At 42.5% G+C, this 20668-nt stretch overlaps 1 protein-coding gene and 1 long non-coding RNA gene across 5 annotated transcripts in view; one reads left to right on the forward strand and one right to left on the reverse strand.

Annotated features, from left to right (window-relative positions):
- The window catches only part of znf438 (zinc finger protein 438), a 36044-nt gene extending 23798 nt beyond the window's left edge, over positions 1-12246 (forward strand). For 2 of the 4 annotated variants that reach the window (XR_007487442.1, XR_007487439.1), the window contains 3 exons: positions 5426-5499; positions 5969-6084; positions 10573-12246. The gene's annotated coding sequence lies outside the window, so the exon portion shown is untranslated. Of the gene's footprint in view, positions 1-5425; positions 5500-5968; positions 6085-6437; positions 9027-10572 lie in introns of those variants that run through there. The other 2 variants (XR_007487440.1, XR_007487441.2) reach the window with 2 other exon arrangements.
- Positions 9169-10577, reverse strand: LOC137839660 (uncharacterized). The gene is made up of 2 exons (XR_011085701.1): positions 10115-10577; positions 9169-10021 (listed from the first exon to the last, which is right to left on the reverse strand). It is a non-coding gene; the product is annotated as an uncharacterized lncRNA (long non-coding RNA).
- Positions 12247-20668: the final 8422 nt, after the last annotated feature.

The raw sequence follows: 20668 nt of genomic DNA on the forward strand, positions 1-20668 counted from the left end.
TGTTTGCTCCTCCAGCATTCAAGCGGCCCATCCCTGTATTAGAAAATTGACGAATGCATGTAGAGAGATGGCGCCTACTGCTGGATGTGGTGGGACATGCCCCCCCCCCTCCCGTCCGCTCCTAAGGCCACTTGTCACCCGATTCTCACATGGCCCGTGGCCATTATGTTGGTGACATTGCTCCAAATGGGCCTGCCCCCCTGCTCTTCTTTTCCATGTCGCTTAGTGGGGAATCCTCTCTGGGATGCTGCTCGTTGCTTTTCTATCCAGATGGTCAAGAGCTCCCTCCCAGTGTTCATTGGGGCAGGCGCCATTCGCCCAGGGGAACTCCTGCCATCTGTTCCAATCTTGCCCTCACTTCTCATATGACTCAAAGTTTGCCATCCACTTTATGTACAGGCTTTTGCACATTCATCTTGTCATGTTTTGTCTTTATTTCCAAAACAGAAAAAAAACTGATCAAAACATTTCTTCAGTGACATATTTTTCCCATTTCCTTTCCAGCCCGAATCACATCTCCTATTCTACTCGTGTGTGTCAACATTTGCCCGTGTGTGTCCAACAATGGCTTAAATGAGACAGAGAGCATCTTTCCGGAGTCGTCTCAGCTCGGGGGGGAATGCGGCGAGATAACCGGATGCTAATGCCGACACTTTGCCTTTGGGGAATTACTGAGCAGTAACCTACATTCACTGAGTTGTCTCCGACATGAGGTTAATGAATCAGGCCTGCTGGAAGGGCAAACACGCTCTCCGCACGAGGAGCACGCACACACGTGTGGCTAATAACCATCATCAATACAATAGTTCTAGACACAACTCACAACAAGGATGTCTGTGTTTGCTGTAGCGCAAAAGCTAACAAGGTTTGCAAGTAAGAAGCCATCTGAATCGCTAATTCACTTACACAGTCTGGCTCCAAGGAGTCGTGAGTGCGTGGGTAATAAGAGGAGGAGTGTTTTTTCTGCATAGAAATGTGTTTGAATGTTTGCTTGTGTATGTTGGAGACGTACTTGGGTGCAGCGTCCTCATTGTTATTATTTTTGGGATGTTTTAAACATAAATGGATGTTTTTTTGGTGTTTTGTAGACACGTGCAGGTAAAAATGGGCGTTTGCGCCGTTGTGGGAGTGTACACAACTGCCTTGCAGCTCCCCTCATTCACTTTAAATTCAGCACAACCGACTTGCTGAAGTCCCTTTTGGAGATTTTCAATTCTTCAGTACACCCAAATGCAATCTTCAACCCGATCCAAACCAATCTGGTAACCCAATCCGCTCAAAGTCCATTGCCACCTCGTGAGTGGGTTAGGAAAATAACCCAGCAGTTATTTATTTTTTATTCCGACAACTATTCACCCTTAATTTATGTTTATTCATTTTTTGGAGAATGTGGGGAGAAGCCTATTCAGGCTGCAGCGAGTCAGGCACCATGTGGTCCTTTTCTCCACCGTTCTCCTTTTTACTATGTTATTGCTACTTTTGTATCCAAGTGGGATATTCTCCACACCTCCATCCTACCTCATCCCCTTTACTTCCCTCCCCCTCCGTAACGGTGACTCTGGCTGGGATCCACTAACCGTCTCCCCCCTGGGAAGAACGCCATCTGACTTGGGTCGTCAGAATCAATTATGCTCATCCCCCTCTCCCCTCCCTCCTCACCTCAGCAGCATTTGCATGAGTCACATTTTTTTTCTCAGATTCCTTACTTCTTCCCTTTACCAAGCGCACCTCTTGCACCTTGCCCCCCTTTTCTCCAAAGCATCTCCCCACCACCCTGAGGCTCCCCTGTCAGGATCCAGGAATAATTCCCCTCCTTTTGCATGCTTTTGGGGAAAAAAAATACAAAGTGAGGTGATAAATTTGCAGTGATGTACTATAGAATGGGCGAGAGAGAGAGGGGGGGGGGATAAATGAAGGAGAAGAGAATAGAACCCGGAAGGCACTTTTGCATGCTCAGCACAGCAAGAAAAAATGTGGTGCCGTCCTTTAAAGGGCTGAGATGAGGAAGGGGCGTTAAAATAGAGGTGGCCAGTACGTTCAAGAGTTCACCTATGACCCCTCACTACTCAGAGAAAATATGAGGAAGCGGCCTTTTGATTGAAGCTGTATAAATGTGGTTTTGTAGAAAAAGTGAAGCTGGTAAAAATAATACATTTAGCCGCTTAAAACCAGTTAAAGTGTGGTGGCTTTTTTATTTTTTTCCAGCGTACGTGAAGATAATCAAAAACATGTTATTGGCTAGAGCAGAGGTTTTCTGCTACACCCAACTGTCCTCTTATTTAACAGATGACTGATTTCAAACTGCACTTTGCGAACAGACGGCAGGTTGGGGATAAGGGGCAGGGGGGGTCGATACGTTTGAAGGATTTCTGATGCAAACCTGGACCACCTGCCCGACGACTAACACGAAATTCAAACAATGGCGGGTGTAATTGGCATCGACGTGCTTTAAAAGCCCTCCTCCTAGCCGACAAACACCTGCAGCTCATGAAGCCGTGCGGCCCCACGGGAAATCACACATTAGCATTTAGCCGTTTCATCTGCTGCTCTAATCGGAGCCAAACGTTTCAATAATACAACACAAGAGCGATTACGCAACAGCGAGCAAAAAGAGGGGCACTCAGTGAAAAGGTATTTCCAGAGATATGTGAAGCATTTGGCTCGATATCTGGAAGGTTCTAATGGGCTGCAAGGTGAACCGCTCTCCGTGTGTTTATGTAATCAGTGTTACTAATTATAATTCAACTGGCCAGAAAATGATTGTAGCATCTAAATCAACAGGTCAGGAGAGTTCAGCCTTGCGAGCAGATGTGTAAAAATACACACAATAGCAAACATGATTACGAATAAATAAACACTGACCTTCTCTCATCAAAAAAGATCTTCTGGTGCAATAGTTTGGGCCAACAAAGTTAGTTTTTCCACTTTTGCATTACTGCATTTTGGTTTCAATCAGAAATAAACCTCATGGCTCTTCCAGCTTACATTAGCGGCCAGGTTAGTTCATCTTCCACCCACTCTAAAACCACCCACCCCATCATCCACCTCGTGAAGTTTCCAAGCTCTCCATTCCTAAAGTTTGGCAGCTTCTGATAAGCCCCTGTGGACTACAACAGGCAGCAAATAGCCTATTGTTGCGAGATAATGTGAATTGTAATGTTCTCGCCATGCACTCTGTCCTGACAGTTGTGGGCAAGGCGAGGCGCCAAGTATATATGAGCACCTGCCAAACATAGACGTCCATCAGTGGTGCTTTTACTGCCGAGAAGGAGAAGGGGAATCCCTGAAGACTTGTGGGAAACAATCACCTCTCCCACAGTTGTTTCGAGAAAACTCACCTCCGCCCACTCAATCCAACCTTGGAGATTTTCTATCATCTTCCGAAGCTCGCGTGAACAAGCCGTGCGGTTGAGGCCATTCTGAAAGTGCAGCGAAAATATTGATAGAAACACGCCTGCTTGTTCCCGCTGGAAAGAACCTGAGTCAAACACTTGGGCTTTTGCTCACCCTGGTTGTTCCCTTGAAATTTTTATCTGCTGATTATTCAATTCACAAGATAACACCGGCGGTGAATCATTCACAACCTTTCGTTTCACTGGAAATATTCATTGCGAGAGCCTTCCATTTTTGAAAGGTGGTGAAATACTTTTGGCTAGGCTACAATAACCGCGAGTAGGTGAGTTTTCAATACCTTAAAAATCCTTGAATCAACATTCGCAAGAAGCAACGACTTCCTCTAATAAATAACTGGATTTCGAAAGATTCAAAGCTTGACTCGACATACTTCCTTGACACCGATTCCTATTTAGCCAGGGAACTGAGAGGATTACTGTTAATACAAACTCGGCTTTTCACATTTCGTATACAAAGCAAAATAAATGAAAAAGTTGCACCTTTGAAGTCCCTTGCTTTCTAAATTCAACAGCGTTTTACTGTCATCATCCATGAAGGGAGGAAAAAAGGATCCTCTGAAATATTATGTGGATTTAAAGTTGGCTTTCCAGTACAAGCACTTGGCAGGACTTTTAAAAAGTTACAAGGTCTTCTACCTTAGTTAGCTGAGGTAGCATTTTACCTTTTTTTTTTTTCTCCACACATCCTATTCATCTGTTGTCTAAGATAAAAGGTTCACAGGAAGCGTGAAGAAATGCTCTGAGAACTTAAATACTTCTAAACAGGATTCTCCAAGAGGTAAAGGATGTCGAAGGCGGCGTATTCAGGTAATAAAAGACTGTTAATCTGTCAGATTAGTGACAAAAAATGAGTGTGTGGGATTAAGGTAAAGCACGTGCATCCCTTTTGCTTTATTACTTACGTTACATATTCAGGGATCTTTTTTGGGGGACGAGCTACGTACCTAAATGGATTAAAATCACAATTGGCTACTTGTATAAAAAGCATATAGCCTCCTCGGTGTGTCTTTGTGAGCGCTCGCTTTGATGCTCAAGCAAGACGCCCACTGTCACTGTTTTAGAGCTCCACAATTGTCTGCTCGCTGGCTTTTAGGCTCCCATTTTTGGAAAATGCTTAACACTGCCATTTATTGTTCTTCTGCTACGTGTCGGGAGTGCGGTGATTAACGACGCTGCTCATGAGTTTGGGGGAAATACTCCTCATCTGGGTCATATCTTCAACGAATAACCGCAAAGAGTTTGCGAGCAGAAGCAGCAGCAGGTTATAAACTGGCAAGAAGATATAAAAGCAAGCTTTGACTCTCTTGCCTCTTAGAGTTAATTCGACTATAATTACTGTCGGGCACCGAGGTGGCCGAGATTATAGTAGTGAGTTACACCTGATGCTGTGAGGGAGGGGGGGGAGCACATATTAAATATTTAACCGCTCCTTGTACCGTGAAGTCAATGAGGTGATGGTGGAGATCATGGCGCTGCAAATGATCATCTTCCGTGTTAGAATAAATGTCTGCAGTGGTGTTGTTGTATAAAATAATTGCACAACCACTTAGGTTGGCTTCACACCAGGAAAATGACATCATTTGCTGTCTTTTTTAATTCCATCCTCCCTTTTAACTCATTCACTGCCAAGTTAATATCCTATGGCACTGAATGAGTTAATGGCAGACAAGAAATGAGAGTTATTTAGTGGAGCTTCAGAGTTTCTTTTTCGGTGTGTATTCGTGTGACTGAGCGTAGGGTTCGGCAAATCTGACCAAATTATCACCATGACCATGTGACACTCAGCCGCGGATACAAAGCTGGTCATTGTTCGGTCATTTTGAACAGAAGCCGATTAACTGGAGCATCACAAGGGGTGACACAATCAGGCTGCGAACGTCTTGTATGTTCAAGTGACCATGAAATGACCATCTGCAGAGTTGGATTTGAAGCGATGGTTGCTAATAAAATGAACTGTATAAAGTGCATGTTTTGTTAGGCTTTCTAAAATTTGCTTTTCTGCCCTCATCAAGCAGTGACATCACTCCAGAGTGGTGTGCTGGAATGGAAGGATGACACTTGGCTCTGAGTCAGCTTCCTTGAGAAGGTAAGCAACCTTAGAAGAAATGTTTTTGGTTAATATTCCTGATGGCATTCACAATCACATGAGGAAAGCGAAAGAACTTTAAATGCGCTATTATTTTGTTTCGACGTGACTAAACTGGACTTTTTGGATTACACTTATGTGCGCCGGTATTCCCCAGATGACTCGTTCTATGTTCCCACTGTTGCCCTGAGACTTGTGTAACGTGTTAGACACACATCTATTGCCTAGTTAAAGTCAATCTGCAGCTGTTTCAAGGCTGCCTGCCAAGCATTCTTCCTCTATATTGACCATCGGAGAATTTAAATCTTAAAAACGTGGGAAATATCCTCCATATTGAGAAACACAATCAGGTTGATAACAGGTGATGCTAGAATATAGAAAGTTTTTCCATATTTAAATCCAAATGCTTGAAGCGGATTCGTGGAGGAATCAGTCCATTTGCTTTTATGCTTTTTTTTTTTTTTTCCAGGAGAGAAACTGAGAGTCCAGGATGCAGACTCTGCAATAGATGCTGCGCCCCCGGAGAGCCGAGAAGACGAGGGATGACAAAGAGGATAAAGACATGAAGGAGTAGTAGAGTGAGAGGTAAGGCGTTTAAAGTGATCTCTTAAGGGAATCGTCATTTTCCTTTGCCGGGTCGCTCTGGGTGACTGCGCACGCTTCGTTGTTGTGAGAGCTTTCTGTGACAGGAGACAAACAGACGGATCAAACGGAAGAAAAAGTCAGAGCAAATAAAGTCACGCTCTCTCCCTCTTTGTTTTCCTTAACATTGTGCCAGAACGTACAACGTGTATGTCAAAGGAAGAAAGGCCTTGTTTCCGTACAGAAACTTTGTATGATTCATGTTTCCTCCGCTTTGATCTGTGAGCTGTGCACAGCCTCGGGATAAACCATTTCAGGTTGTCTAAACAATTTCCAATTACCGTTTCCATATTTAGGCTCTCGTATGAAGCAGAGGAAAGACGCAGAGAACGTTGTTGTTGCTGAGCAGGCCGAGGGGAGGGGATTTTAGCCATCCAGTGTTTGACATTGATCATGCACGTAACAATAAACACAATGTTGTACTGTAAATGGCGCTGAGGTCAGCTTAGCGGCAAAGTGAGACCCTCTTAAAAGCGCCCACCCTCCAAATGCACATCTGCTCCCCAGCGACCCGACTCTCATCGCCCTCACCTCCGCCACCACGCCTTTTCCTGTTGTGAAATCCACACAGGCTCTTATTAGTAAACCTCACCACCCCCAGAACCAATTCCGCCCTCCCACTTTGATTACCCGGCATCACTCAGATCGTTCTGAATTTAGGTGGCCAAACTTTTCCCTACGCATAAACTTTAATAAATAAGGTAAAAACAGATCAGTGTAGACATTTAGCAATATTCTTTTTTTTAAGTTGGAACAGTTGTGCTTACTCTTAATGTAAGCTCAAAATAAAATAACAAATAAATGTAAAAAAAAAAAATCTGCTATTTCGTGCTACCATTGATTATCAAAAAATAAGAAGCACAATGCAGGCAAATCCATTTTTCCCCATTGTTGGACAACAATAAAAATTTAATTTACAGTATTCTAAAAATATATATATATATATATATCGTCACGAACCACCTTTGACCCGCAGGCCATACTTTAGCCATCCCTTCTGAACACCAATACTAGCCAACACCTCAAGTTTGAGTTACAGTGTCCAAGTGTGCATGTGTGTGTGTGCTTGTAAGTACGAGCGTGTGTGTGTGTGATGCATGACATCATTCAGCTGTTCCTCTGGGCACGACTCCATCCAACTAAATAATCCAGGCCAGCTCCATAAAGCAGGGAGTGCCGCCACATTCCCCCAGCCATGAAATATCAAGTGGTATTAAGTCACCGTAACTGTCAGCCGCCTTCCTTCCTACACACACACACACACACACAAAGACGCAAAAAGCACGTTTTTGCACAATCAGCTTATTCTTTTATTTGGCAGACTGTTAAGCAACCAAGTTGTATTGTATATCACAAGCAGTACACATGAAGCAGGTGGCTCCATATTAACCTCGGCCCACTGTCAGTGCAGGAGAGTGCACCTAAAGGATCTGGTTTCTTTCATCCCTTCTTCCCTGCCATCCCCATGGACCCCCCCCCCCCAACACACACACATTAGAAGTGACATCAGAGTCTCCCTCCAGATGAGGCCAGAGTAGAGCATCACCCAAAATGAACTGTCAATATTACTCCATCACAAACAACATAGATGTTGTGAGTCCCAGTTGCGAGGTTAACCTCACTAATTGGAAAAAAAAGTTCACATAATAATTTTATCTATTTATTTATCTTTTTTTTCATCTGGTTTGAAAGATAACGCTTGGAAATTATTTATTTTATTATTATTATTTTTAATAATATTTGATTTGTAAATAAGCTTTGCTCTGATTGGGTCGCTGTTCTTGAAGGCCATAAATATAAAAGTATCAAAGGAAAAATATTAAGTATGGTTGTACCTAAGACATTTTTTTTTTTGTCATAATAATTTTAATGTTTTCTGTGACAAGGCAAAACAGGTGTGATTTACTTTCAGTTTACATTCTCATTGTGGAGAAGCCGTGACTCTTTCTAGCATTTCAATGTGTGGAATGTTAACAGGTGCTGGCTCAACTTTTGGAGCCACAAGAAATGCGACAGGAGAGAAGAACTTGAGAGCGCACCTGTTTTCCACCGAGCTTGAGAGAATGAGATCCCATTTCCCAGATCACACTTAAAACAAGGAGCCTCCAGCCAACGTTTTTCTTTTTCTCACAGCTTAAGAGAAACATGTACGGTTTGCAAAGTGTTTGGGCTCTGATGGATAGATTACAAATTGTGCAGAATTGTCTCTCAGTATTTTCCCAAAGAGACATACTTCATTAACCAATCACTCGAATGAACAACCATCTTGATGGAGAAACCTCTTCTTGCCAGAAGAAAAAAAATTCCATGATTTTCCCGCCAGTATCCATCATCTAAGCCCGTGACAACATTATGCTAATCAGTTGGCCTTTCGACAGTCTCGCGCACAGAGAAATCATGTTAGGTTGCTTTCGAATCACCTTCAGATTGATGTTTAGTGACCCTCATAAGAGCGGAGATGAGTGATGGCCAAAAATGCATCTGTTGATGGTGAAGAAAAAAAAAAAAACAGCCGTTCCCCGGGGGTGCTCTGTGGCAGACAGATGTTTACGGCTATCTGAAAGCCACACATAGAATTCATGCTTGGATCCTTTCCAAGGAAGCATAGGTGCTTTGGAGACATATGGACCTTCTGGGTCATCACCTGCACTCAGAGGTTCAGAGGTGACTCATTTCTCATTGACATTAGATTAGACACGTTTAACCGGATTTAAGCAGGGCTCCCTGTTCCCTTCAGCCTGCCCTGATTTGATTTGAGTTCATCTTGTAAGTCAGTGACTGCAGAGAAGCATGTTGCCGGAGCCTTCCACTGACCATCCTGCAGATTTGACTTTTGGAAAGGTTCGCTTAGTTTAAAAAAAAAAAAAAACTAGGAAATGTAAAGCAGGCATGTTAAACTGATTTGATTTTATTATTCCACATCTTATCTTTGCCGCGTTTACTTTTAGCCTGCACTTTAAATGCCATATCAAACAAAAGCAGATGATGCGAGTTAAGATCTCTCTGGGATTTGCTTGACGAGATTGACTCTGCTCTCAAGTGCCCCCCCCCCCACCCCAAGCTAAATGCTCCTCACTTGACTAAATGCCCTCTTGTCTGCCGTTAGCTCTTCATTACTTCTCTTCATCTAAATATGCAAAGTGAAGATGAGTGGCAAATGTATATATCATGCTGTAAAATGTAGATCGAAGTCAAAACGAAGTGCTAACGCTCACAAATCCTCGTCAATGAAAAAAAAAAAGAAGCCAACCCTAAGTTGTTCCACAAAAGTTTATATCAAGCGGCAATGTCCCAATATTTTTGCTTGCTCTTTGAGTTCTAACTCCACTTTGATGCAAAGTAGCAGAGCAGTCAAAGAAGAAAATAGCAGCCGTTGCATAAATGCAATCCCCGGCTCGTATTCAAAGCAGCTAAATTAAATTGAAAGAAGCAAAAAGACTTGAGCGCATGTCTATTTAAACACAGATCTGTGCTGTACATAAAAATTCAAAAGCTTCTTTTTTTTTTTGTGTTGATGTCCACGAGCAGGCATGCGGCAATGACAACAGTGACAGAATGTCTCTACCAGCCTGCTCACAACACAGCTTCCATCTGGTGCGACATCTGAATAGGCTGCCCAAAACATGTTTTTGGGCACTGGTTTGCAAAAAAAAGTCATCCTTTAAAGCTAACATTAAGCGGTTTTTTTTTTTTCAGTCTGGCTGTTAAAAAGACAGAAAAGCTTCTGTGAGGTTTTATCACAAGACACACATGGGAAAATTGATGAAAAGAAATAAGTTCTTTGAAAAGTTATGGAAGTTAACTCACGGGATGATGGTTCTTTTTACCAAGTGGGTTGGAATGCAAGATGTGCCGCCTACAGGTCACCCGGGTCTGCTTACTTGTAAGGAAAAGCACACAAGCAAACAAAAAGTCCATACGGGTGGGAGGCAACGTGCTGCACTTCAAAACCAAAACCACACGAGCAACCAACCTCAAACTTCTCAGGGGCTTGGAAGAGAACCCGGGCTCCAGTCAACCAGTCTTGACCACATTGGAGACACAGATGGAAAAGAGAACCTCAAGAAAAGAAAGAATTCAACATGGAGCTTTTCCAAATCAGTGCCTGCTTTTGAATCCTCACGTTATTTTGTGCTTTTTTATTTTTTTTACCAAGCAAATGCAGTGATGTAGATCATATTATTTCAGTCACCCACTAAGTTCTAGCAAGTTTATTTTTATTTTGTTACCCCCAAGTCCAATCATTATTTTGCCATTATATATATATATATGGTCATTTGGTGGTTTCTTCAGCCGGTTGGCAGTACAGGTACCCTGTTGTCTCCAAAATATTTAAATTGAATTTGACAGATGTCATGGAACATTGCGTTATCTGCTATTCACTGCGGTCACTCCGAAGATTTAAAAATTTTTGTTTCCATCTGTTTCTAGAAAACCTACAGACGCCAGTCGACTCATTTCAGATGACAGCGCATCAAGTTGAGTGGCAGCGGCGGTGCCGAAACACGTGTGGACCCCGGTGTGCACATGGAAACAAGCTGCACACGCATTTTTCAACGCCTTCATTTTTATCATGTAAACATAAACTCTGTCTGGATAACATGTTTTCCTGAATCCACGCTGAGCTTGAACTAATGGCCACATGGCACACACACACACATATTGTGACCCCCCACCGAGAGGAAGTGAGATGAGCTTTTTGTTGCTACTGTAATTCAGTTATCCCTCAATGCCGGAGGCCAAATGGTAGACAGGAAGGAGGATTCTGCTGTGTCTGTACTTTGCTTATCCCTTTTATACACAGGTGAGTGCCTTTTTTTGCTTTGCCTGTCTTCAGTACCACGCTCCCCTCATGCCTCGGGCCATCACGGATGCCCCCTTGCTGCTAAGGTGCCATCTTAAATCCAGCGGTGTAAAAAAAAAAAAAAAAAGCTAATACGGACATGGCTCCCCCCTAGGGGGATTTAACCACAGGCATGGCATGTTCTTCCATGCCATCTTTGCTAGCAAGCAAGTGTCACAAGTACTAAACGCTCATTGTAAACCACAGGGTTTAAAGGTGAGGCTCCAGGGCCAGATTTGGTCCATTGAAGGATATTAGCAAAAAAAAAAAATGAGAAGTGGTTGGTAATTACATTTAGATTCCACAAGATGGCAGCAAACCATTTAAAACAGAAGATCTTAAAGAAGCAATAGTGATTGGAAAATGAAGCTTCAAATTTGCTTCATGAACCACTTGTGATGTTTGGACTCCTCCAGATTGCACTATTGGTTTGAATAAGAAATTTACCGTGTGGCCCATGATGAAAATGAGTTTGACATCATCTCAATACTTTGATGGATCCTGCGACTGCTTCAAATATCAGCCCAAACATCTCCAAGACGCAAAAAAAGTACACTTAGCAACCATGTGGTGGTGACTCACACGTTTGCACGCATGCAGGTTAGCAACAATCTGGGGTCGGACCTCCTGCCGGGCCGAGCTTGTTGGAAAGAGGTCACATTCTCCAAGGTGTATCTAAACTAAGATGACATGTAGATGTGTTGGCACGAGAAGGCGCTCCAGGCTCCCCACCACCGCATCTGACGCCTCGCTCCACAAGAGAAGCCGACACGTTTGTTTTCTTTCTTCCTTTTTTTTTTCTTCCCCCTCTCTTGAACAGCATCTCTCAGCCAGGGAAAATAGAAGAATGATTTGCTTTTGTGGTTGTTCCATCCCTCAGGTTTATACCGACTTACAAATAGCAATAAAGTGGAGGATGAGCTTGACAGTAGCGATGATGCTTAATTTGGGAAGGCATTTTTCTTCTGTTCCCGGAGGCGTTGACTTTTTTCATGTTTAATGTAATTTGTTTTTGCTTTTTTTCCCATACACATGCAAGTTTGTTCAACTTGTTTACTTTAGAACTGAATGATATTGTTCCCTGCGGCTTACTGTATTGCAGATTTTTTTTATTGCTTTATAAAGTATGCAGGAAAATCCGGATTCGAGTTCGTAGCAAGGTTTCTAGCGACCATTAATAGTTGCCATTTGTAATTATGTATGCTAATTGGTGTTTGTCAGTGTTTTTGTATTTTAAGTTGGCAAAGTTTTGTTGAAGAACGCTTTGTGGTTTGTTTTTTATTTCCATTGGGAGGGAGGGAGGGAGGGAGGGAGGGAGGGAGGGAGGGAGGGATGGATGGATGGATGGATGGATGGATGGATGGATGGATGGATGGATGGATGGATGGATGGATGGATGGAGTTATTTCAACGAGGCACTGAGATGTTTGCTCTCCAGCCACTATCAATGACCTCACCACGGAGAAAACAAGATCCTCACAAAGGTCTTCTTCAGCTCTTACTAAAATAACTAATGTCCTCCTGTTTTGTGTGTGAGCTCCGACACTGCATTCATAGATATAGTGTCTCCCCTTCTTGCTGATTAGCTCTTAAAAGCTGACAATGCAAGATCACGGCTATCTGGTAAATGGAAATGCGACAAACCCCGGCCACACTCAGCGGATTGCTTTGGCTGAATGAGTGCTTAGTAAGTGCTCATAAAGCAAACGTGAGGGTGAAGAATGAACAGAACTTGGTTGGGACCAAATTGCGTTCTTTGTGAAGATCACTCTGGTTGGCCATCTTCTGATGATTTCTTGAAGAAGAGTGTGGAAACACACTTGCATCTGCTTAACACGAATAAGTTGTCAGTTTTTAATTGTTTTCATAGAATGTGGATGTTGTCAGATATTAGAATATATAGTTATGAGTTCAGGTTCTTGAATAAATTAAAAAATGGCTGCAGAAGGCTGGAGCGTCGAGGAGTGCAAGATGCCAGCAAGCACACAGAGCTGGAAACATTGAAGGAAAAGCAATGAGGTTGTGGTTAAGCTAAGCTTAGAGACTGTGATCTGGATCAGGTTTAAAGGAGGGGCCGGGGGAGGGGGGGGCATTGGAAGGGTGCAAAATTTTAACCCTATGTAGGAACAGGATTGAAGTAAAACCATGTGTTTTGTTGTTCGTTTGCAGGTAGACTTTTCTCCTTCAGTATTTGCCATAAGATTGAACCGCACATTCATTTTTGTATGAAATTCAAGCGGTTTCTGGCGAAATTAATATTTCTAATTAGGCTTTCAAAACTAGGGTTGGGGATTCCGATTAGGGTTTCCAATGAGTTTTGCCATCACTAATTAGGGTTTCAAACTAGGGTTAGGATTCCCGACTAGTGTTTTAAACCAAGGTTAGGGTTTAAAACTAGGTTTTAAAGCTAGGGTTAAGGTTCCCAACGAGGGTTTCAAACTACTTTTAGGGTTTCTAAGATTAGGGTTTCTAACTAGGCTTTCAAAACTAGGGTTAGGGTTAGTGCTAGTGCTAGGGTTAGGGTTAGAGCTAGGGTTAGGGTTAGAGCTAGGGTTAGGGTTAGAGTTAGAATTAGGGTTAGGGTTAGAATTAGGGTTAGGGTTAGAGCTAGGGTTAGGGTTAGAGCTAAGGTTAGAGTTAGGTTTAGGGTTAGTGTTAGGGTTAGAGTTAGGGTTGGGATTAGGGTTAAGGTTAGGGTTTTTTACTAGGCTTTCAATATTAGGGTTAGGGTTTCCGACTAGGGTTTTCAAGGAGTTTTGCTATCGCTAATTAGGGTTTTAAACTAGGGTTAGGGTTTCCGACTAGGGTTTTAAACCAAGGTTAGGGTTTCAAACTAGGTTTTAAAGCTAGGTTTAGGGTTTCCAACGAGGGTTTCAAGCTACTTTTAGGGTTTCTAAGATTAGGATTTCTAACTAGGCTTTCAAAACTAGGCTTAGGGTTTCCGATTAGGGTTTCCAAGGAGTTTTGCTATCGCTAATTAGGGTTTCAAACTAGGGTTAGGGTTTCCGTCTAGGGTTTTAAACCAAGGTTAGGGTTTCAAACTAGGTTTTAAAGCCAAGGTTAGGGTTTCCAACGAGGGTTTCAAGCTACTTTTAGGGTTTCTAAGATTAGGGTTTCTAACTAGGCTTTCAAAACTAGGGTTAGGGTTAGTGCTAGTGTTAGGGTTAGGGTTAGAGCTAGGGTTAGGGTTAGAGCTAGGGTTAGGGTTAGAGTTAGAATTAGGGTTAGGGTTAGAGTTAGGGTTAGGGTTAGAGCTAGGGTTAGGGTTAGAGCTAGGGTTAGAGTTAGGGTTAGGGTTAGTGTTAGGGTTAGAGTTAGGGTTGGGATTAGGGTTAGGGTTAGGGTTAGGGTTTCCAAGGAGTTTTGCTATCGCTAATTAGGGTTTCAAACTAGGGTTAGGGTTTCCGTCTAGGGTTTTAAACCAAGGTTAGGGTTTCAAACTAGGTTTTAAAGCCAAGGTTAGGGTTTCCAACGAGGGTTTCAAGCTACTTTTAGGGTTTCTAAGATTAGGGTTTCTAACTTGGTTTTCAAAGCTAGGGTTAGGGTTTCCGACTAGGGTTTTCAAGGAGTTTTGCTATCGCTAATTAGGGTTTCAAACTAGGGTTAGGGTTTCCGACTAGGGTTTTAAACCAAGGTTAGGGTTTCAAACTAGGGTTTAAAGCTAGGTTTAGGGTTTCCAACGAGGGTTTCAAGCTACTTTTAGGGTTTCTAAGATTAGGATTTCTAACTAGGCTTTCAAAACTAGGCTTAGGGTTTCCGATTAGGGTTTCCAAGGAGTTTTGCTATCGCTAATTAGGGTTTCAAACTAGGGTTAGGGTTTCCGTCTAGGGTTTTAAACCAAGGTTAGGGTTTCAAACTAGGTTTTAAAGCCAAGGTTAGGGTTTCCAACGAGGGTTTCAAGCTACTTTTAGGGTTTCTAAGATTAGGGTTTCTAACTAGGCTTTCAAAACTAGGGTTAGGGTTAGTGCTAGTGTTAGGGTTAGGGTTAGAGCTAGGGTTAGGGTTAGAGCTAGGGTTAGGGTTAGAGTTAGAATTAGGGTTAGGGTTAGGGTTAGGGTTAGAGTTAGGGTTAGGGTTAGAGCTAGGGTTAGGGTTAGAGCTAGGGTTAGAGTTAGGGTTAGGGTTAGTGTTAGGGTTAGAGTTAGGGTTGGGATTAGGGTTAGGGTTAGGGTTAGGGTTTCCAAGGAGTTTTGCTATCGCTAATTAGGGTTTCAAACTAGGGTTAGGGTTTCCGTCTAGGGTTTTAAACCAAGGTTAGGGTTTCAAACTAGGTTTTAAAGCCAAGGTTAGGGTTTCCAACGAGGGTTTCAAGCTACTTTTAGGGTTTCTAAGATTAGGGTTTCTAACTTGGCTTTCAAAGCTAGGGTTAGGGTTTCCGACTAGGGTTTTCAAGAAGTTTTGCTATCGCTAATTAGGGTTTCAAACTAGGGTTAGGGTTTCCGACTAGGGTTTTAAACCAAGGTTAGGGTTTCAAACTAGGTTTTAAAGCTAGGTTTAGGGTTTCCAACGAGGGTTTCAAGCTACTTTTAGGGTTTCTAAGATTAGGATTTCTAACTAGGCTTTCAAAACTAGGCTTAGGGTTTCCGATTAGGGTTTCCAAGGAGTTTTGCTATCGCTAATTAGGGTTTCAAACTAGGGTTAGGGTTTCCGTCTAGGGTTTTAAACCAAGGTTAGGGTTTCAAACTAGGTTTTAAAGCCAAGGTTAGGGTTTCCAACGAGGGTTTCAAGCTACTTTTAGGGTTTCTAAGATTAGGGTTTCTAACTAGGCTTTCAAAACTAGGGTTAGGGTTAGTGCTAGTGTTAGGGTTAGGGTTAGAGCTAGGGTTAGGGTTAGAGCTAGGGTTAGGGTTAGAGTTAGAGTTAGAATTAGGGTTAGGGTTAGGGTTAGAGTTAGGGTTAGGGTTAGAGCTAGGGTTAGGGTTAGAGCTAGGGTTAGAGTTAGGGTTAGGGTTAGTGTTAGGGTTAGAGTTAGGGTTGGGATTAGGGTTAGGGTTAGGGTTTCCAAGGAGTTTTGCTATCGCTAATTAGGGTTTCAAACTAGGGTTAGGGTTTCCGTCTAGGGTTTTAAACCAAGGTTAGGGTTTCAAACTAGGTTTTAAAGCCAAGGTTAGGGTTTCCAACGAGGGTTTCAAGCTACTTTTAGGGTTTCTAAGATTAGGGTTTCTAACTTGGCTTTCAAAGCTAGGGTTAGGGTTTCCGACTAGGGTTTTCAAGGAGTTTTGCTATCGCTAATTAGGGTTTCAAACTAGGGTTAGGGTTTCCGACTAGGGTTTTAAACCAAGGTTAGGGTTTCAAACTAGGTTTTAAAGCTAGGGTTAGGGTTTCCAACGAGGGTTTCAAACTACTTTTAGGGTTTCTAAAAATTGGGTTTCTAACTAGGCTTTCAAAACTAGGCTTAGGGTTTCCGACTAGGGTTTTCAAGGAGTTTTGCTATCGCTAATTAGGGTTTCAAACTAGGGTCAGTGTTGCCGACTAGGGTTTTAAACCAAGGTTAGGGTTTCAAACTAGGTTTTAAAGCTAAGGTCAGGGTTTCCAACGAGGATTTCAAACTACTTTTAGGGTTTCTAAGATTAGGGTTTCTAACTAGGCTTTCAAAACTAGGGTTAGGGTTAGAGCTAGGATTAAGGTAAGAGCTCGGGTTAGAGTTAGAGCTAGGGTTCATAAAACCATATATATTCCATGCAATGTGAGCACTGGTGCCATAGTGTAGTGGTTAGTGCTCTGTACTCTCACCCCAGCGACCAGGGTTCAAATCCCAGTGAGACCTAAAATATTTTATCATAGAAAAATTTGCTACACAGTTGCTCGTGTGCTACCCCATTTAACCATTATAACTATTTGCTTGTGAGCTGCTCCATAAAACCATATACATTCCAAGCAATGCGAGCCAGGGTTCCATAGTGTAGTGATTAGTGCTCTGGACTCTCACCCCAGCCACCCGGGTTCAAATCCCAGTGAAACCTAAAATATTTTATCATAGAAAGATTTGCGACACAGTTACTCGTGTGCTGCCCCATGTAACCATTATAACTATTTGCTTGTGAGATGATCCATAAAACCATATAGATTTCACTTTATGTGAGCGAGGCTTCCATAGTCTAGTGGTTAATGCTCTGGACTCTCACCCCATGGAACTGGGTTCAAATCCCAGTGAGACCCAAAATATTTTATCATAGAAAAATTTGCAACACAGTTGCTTGTGTGCTGCCCTATGTAACCATTATAACTATTTGCATGTGAGCTGCTCCATAAAACCATATATATTCCATTCAATGTGAGCGAGGGTTCCATAGGTGTCAAGCTCTAGTCCTCTGGGCCACGTTCCAATATGTTTTCCAAGTGAACCTCGTTAAGCGCACCTGCGTGAAAAGTTTTAGCCACTTTCACGTTCAAAAGGAGCTAAAAGTTTTCACGCACCTGCACTTAACGAGGGAATCACTTGGACACTCCATTAGGTACACCGCCATTTTCAAGTGTACCTAATAACAGGCCACTTTATTAGGGAAATATCATGGTCAAAGGTCACAGGTGTCAAGCTCTAGTCCTTGGGGCCGCGTTCCAATATGTTTTCCAAGTGACCCTCGTTAAGCGCACCTGCGTGAAAAGTTTTAGCCACTTTCACGTTCAAAAGGAGCTAAAAGTTTTCACGCACCTGCACTTAACGAGGGAATCACTCGGACACTCCATTAGGTACACCTCCATTTTCAAGTGTTCCTAATAACAGGCCACTTTATTAGGGAAATATCATGGTCAAAGGTCACAGGTGTCAAGCTCTAGTCCTTGGGGCCGCGTTCCAATATGTTTTCCAAGTGACCCTCGTTAAGCGCACCTGCGTGAAAAGTTTTAGCCACTTTCACGTTCAAAAGGAGCTAAAACTTTTCACGCACCTGCACTTAACGAGGGAATCACTCGGACACTCCATTAGGTACACCGCCATTTTCAGGAGGAATTGACAATAAAGGAGACTTTGACTTTAGTCACATTGAATGGAATATAGATATGGTTTTATGGAGCAGCACTAGTTATAATGGTTACATGGGGCAGCACACGAGCAACTGTGTTGCTAATTTTTCTATGATAAAATATTTTAGGTCTCACTGGGACTTGAACCCAGGTCGGTGGGGTGAGAGTCCATTGCACTAACCACCACACTATGGAAACCTTGCTCACGTTGCATGGAATATATATGGTTTTATGAATCAGCTCACAAGCAAATAGTTACAATGCGTATATGGGCAGCACACGAGCAACAGTGTTGCAAATTTTTCTATGATAAAATATTTTAGGTTTCACTGGGATTTGAACCTGGGTCACTGGGTTGAGAATCCAGAGCACTAACCACTACACTATGGAATCCTGGCTGACATTCCTTGGAATGTATATGGTTTTATGGAGCAGCTCACAAGCAAATAGTTTTTCTGTGATAAAATATTTTAGGAGTTACTGGGATTTGAACCCGGGTAACTAGGTTGAGAGTCCAGAGCACTAACCACTACACTATGGAATCCTGGCTCACATTGTTTGGAATGTATATGGTTTTATGGAGAAGCTCACAAGCAAGTCGTTATAATGGTTACATGGGGCAGCACACGAGCAACTGTGTTGCAAATTTTTCTATGATAAAATATTTTACGTCTCAGTGTCAGTGGGATTTGAACCCAGGTAGCTGGGGTCAGAGTCCAGAGCATTAACCACTAGACCATAGAAGACTTGCTCACATTGACTGGAATCTATATGGTTTTATGGATCAGCTCCCAAGCAAATAGTTATAACGGTTACATGGGGCAGCACACGAGCAACTGTGTCACGAACTCGGGTCGCTGGGGGGAGAGCCCAGAGCTCTAACCACTACACTATGGAACCCTCTCTCACATTGCAAGAAATATATATAGTTTTATGGACCAGAGCTCTAACTCTAACCCTAGCTCAGAAACCCTAATCTTAGAAACCCTAAAAGTAGTTTGAAACCCTCGTTGGAAACCCTAAGCCTTGCTTTAAAACCTAGTTTGAAACCCTAACCTTGGTTTAAAACCTTAGTCGGAAACCCTGACCCTAGTTTGAAACCCTAATTAGCGATAGCAAAACTCCTTGAAAACCCTAGTCGGAAACCCTAACCCTAGTTTGAAAGCTTAGTTAGAAACCCAAATTTTAGAAACCCTAAAAGTAGTTTTAAACCCTCGTTGGAAACCCTAACCTTGGCTTTAAAACCTAGTTTGAAACCCTAACCTTGGTTTAAAACCCTAGTCGGAAATCCTAACCCTAGTTTGAAACCCTAATTAGCGATAGCAAAACTCCTTGAAAACCCTAGTCGGAAACCCTAACCCTAGATTTAAAAAGCCTAGTTAGAAAGCCTAATTTTAGAAACCCTAAAAGTAGCTTGAAACCCTCGTTGGAAACCCTAACCTTGGCTTTAAAACCTAGTTTGAAACCCTAACCTTGGTTTAAAACCCTAGTCGGCAACCCTGACCCTAGTTTGAAACCCTAATTAGCGATAGCAAAACTCCTTGAAAACCCTAGTCGGAAACCCTAACCCTAGATTTAAAAAGCCTAGTTAGAAAGCCTAATTTTAGAAACCCTAAAAGTAGCTTGAAACCCTCGTTGGAAACCCTAACCTTGGCTTTAAAACCTAGTTTGAAACCCTAACCTTGGTTTAAAACCCTAGTCGGCAACCCTGACCCTAGTTTAAAACCCTAATTAGCGATAGCAAAACTCCTTGAAAACCCTAGTCGGAAACCCTAACCCTAGATTTAAAACGCCTAGTTAGAAAGCCTAATTTTAGAAACCCTAAAAGTAGCTTGAAACCCTCGTTGGAAACCCTAACCTTGGCTTTAAAACCTAGTTTGAAACCCTAACCTTGGTTTAAAACCCTAGTCGGCAACCCTGACCCTAGTTTGAAACCCTAATTAGCAATAGCAAAACTCCTTGAAAACCCTAGTCAGAAACCCTAAGCCTATTATTGAAAGCCTAGTAAAAAACCCTAACCTTAACCCTAACCCTAATCCCAACCCTAACCCTAACCCTAACCCTAACCCTAACTCTAACCCTAGCTCTAACCCTTACCCTAGCTCTAACCCTAGCTCTAACCCTAACCCTAACCCTAATTCTAACTCCAACCCTAACCCTAGCTCTAACCCTAACCCTAACTCTAGCTCTAACCCTAACCCTAACCCTAGCTCTAACCCTAGCTCTAATCCTAACCCTAGCTCTAACCCTAACCCTAACCCTAGCTCTAACTTTAACTCTAACTCTAACCCTAACCCTAACCCTAGTTTTGAAAGCCTAGTCAGAAACCCTAATCTTAGAAAGCCTAAAAGTAGTTTGAAACCCTCGTTGGAAACCCTAACCCTAGCTTTAAAACCTAGTTTGAAACCCTAACCTTGGTTTAAAACCCTAGTCGGCAACCCTGACCCTAGTTTGAAACCCTAATTAGTGATAGCAAAACTCCTTGAAAACCCTAGTAGGAAACCCTAACTCTAGTTTTGAAAGCCTAGATAGAAGCCCAATTTTTAGAAACCCTAAAAGTAATTTGAAACCCTCGTTGGAAACCCTAACCTTAGCTTTAAAACCTAGTTTGAAACCTTAACCTTGGTTTAAAACCCTAGTCGGCAACCCTAACCCTAGTTTGAAACCCTAATTAGGGATAGCAAAACTCCTTGAAAACCCTAGTCGGAAACCCTAACCCTA

Source organism: Syngnathus scovelli, chromosome 18, assembly GCF_024217435.2.
Source record: "Syngnathus scovelli strain Florida chromosome 18, RoL_Ssco_1.2, whole genome shotgun sequence".
NCBI lineage: Eukaryota > Metazoa > Chordata > Actinopteri > Syngnathiformes > Syngnathidae > Syngnathus > Syngnathus scovelli.